Here is a 1,725-nt window from a genome sequence, read left to right as displayed (position 1 = left end):
CCCAACAGAACAGCAAGTCGATCCCAGCAGGCATTTATTGAGCACCTACTGTATGCAGCCACCGCTGCAGAGGAGAATTCAGGTGTGCAGCTCTCACCAAGGGAAGCCATGTGTGTAAAGTTGTATTTAAGCCATGAAACAGCATTCGGAAGGCTGAGGCAGGAGGATTGTGAGTCTGGAGGCGGCCTGGACTATATAAGACTGTATAAAAACATAGCATGTGAACTAAAATTGGAATGATACAGCAGATATTAGCATGGCTCTGCCCAACTTTGCCATGCAAACTTGTGAAGAATTTTATATTAACAACAACAAAAATAGGTAAATAAACTAAAACACAAGGGTGTGCAGGAGAAAGGACAGACATTTGCTGAGCACCTACTGTATGCCAGGCACTTGAGGTACCTTAAAGCATTTTATCCTCATAAACCCAGTTTTACAAATGAGGAAACTGAGACACAGGAGGCAAAAGGACCTGTTTAAGATCAGAGATAGCCAAGTGGGGGAGGGGGGAGGTGAACCACCAGGTCTGTCTTGCCTCGTGTCCCTGGCTTTCTCTACCTCATTTCCTTTATCTGCAAAACGGGGCTCAGTTTGTTGCAAACTGTGAAGTGCTGCACAGGCTGCAGGACTGTGGTTGGGCCCGAAGGGGGTAGGGAGGGGGTGCAGGGTGGGTGGCCCAGAAGGATCTGAGTGGTGAAGCCAGGAGAGATCAGGGATGCTCCTCCATCCCTTCTCTCTCAAAGAAACTGAGTCCAGGCAGTTCAAATGCTGGGGCTGGGCAGAAAGCAGGCAGAGCTCCAGGCACTGGAAACTCCAGGATAATAATATTGCCCTTTCTCCAAGTCCCGCTTTGACCAGGCAGAAAAGTTGCTGCTGGGCCGGTGCCAGGAGAAGGCCTGGAGCAGTTAGGTAGGAGCTAAATCCAGGGCCAGACTTCAGGAAGAGCCCCTGCTGGAAGGCAGATCCTGTCCTGTGCTCTCCCTCTCCCTGCCTCTGCCTCTGTAAGGACCTCTTCCCCACGAAGCCACACCCCTCCTCCATACACGGGGGCGGGCCGCCCACCCACCTTGCGGGGCAAATGATGCCCCGTGGGGTGTCTGGACATCTCGCTTTGTGGACCGGACACTGAGGGCCTTGGGGCCACACTCAAGTGGTAGTAGTCACATGGGTGCCTCTGCAAAACGGGGTTCTTGGGGCTCAGAGACTAAACTGACTTCCTCTCTAGGTTTGGAGTTGTGGAGACCCCCACACTACCTCCTAGTCCCTTCCAGGGCAGAAAGGAGGAAAGTGAGGCAGGACCCAGCTCAGGTTCCTCCCAGAAGGGTCTGGGGGGACGCAGAAAGGGGGCGGGGTACTCCGAAGTCTGGACCCTGTTTTGGGACCTTGTCCCAGGTTTCCAGGGTGGGGCCTGGCCCCGGAGCGGCGCAGCACTGGCCCTTTAAGAAGGACACTACCTCCTAGTCCCTTCCAGGGCAGAAAGGAGGAAAGTGAGGCAGGACCCAGCTCAGGTTCCTCCCAGAAGGGTCTGGGGGGACGCAGAAAGGGGGCGGGGTACTCCGAAGTCTGGACCCTGTTTTGGGACCTTGTCCCAGGTTTCCAGGGTGGGGCCTGGCCCCGGAGCGGCGCAGCACTGGCCCTTTAAGAAGGGGGGGGGGGTGGGGGCAGACGGGGTGCCCCCGCCCCCGCAGCGCTAAACTCGGTCCTCGCCTCCCCTCCCCAGCT

At 55.9% G+C, this 1,725-nt stretch overlaps 1 protein-coding gene across 2 annotated transcripts in view; it reads left to right on the top strand.

The window, feature by feature from the left end:
- Nucleotides 1-1,725, top strand: part of Cspg4 (chondroitin sulfate proteoglycan 4) — a 33,047-nt gene continuing 31,322 nt past the window's right edge. Inside the window, exon 1 of one of the 2 annotated variants that reach the window (XM_033756045.1) lies at nt 1-82. The gene's annotated coding sequence lies outside the window, so the exon portion shown is untranslated. Of the gene's footprint in view, nt 83-988; nt 1,005-1,725 lie in introns of those variants that run through there. The other variant, XM_033756044.1, reaches the window with a different exon arrangement.

This window comes from Fukomys damarensis, unplaced genomic scaffold (assembly GCF_012274545.1).
Source record: "Fukomys damarensis isolate Sample0158 unplaced genomic scaffold, DMR_v1.0_HiC HiC_scaffold_25, whole genome shotgun sequence".
NCBI classification, from domain to species: domain Eukaryota; kingdom Metazoa; phylum Chordata; class Mammalia; order Rodentia; family Bathyergidae; genus Fukomys; species Fukomys damarensis.
This window is presented reverse-complemented; position numbering and strand designations above follow the sequence as displayed.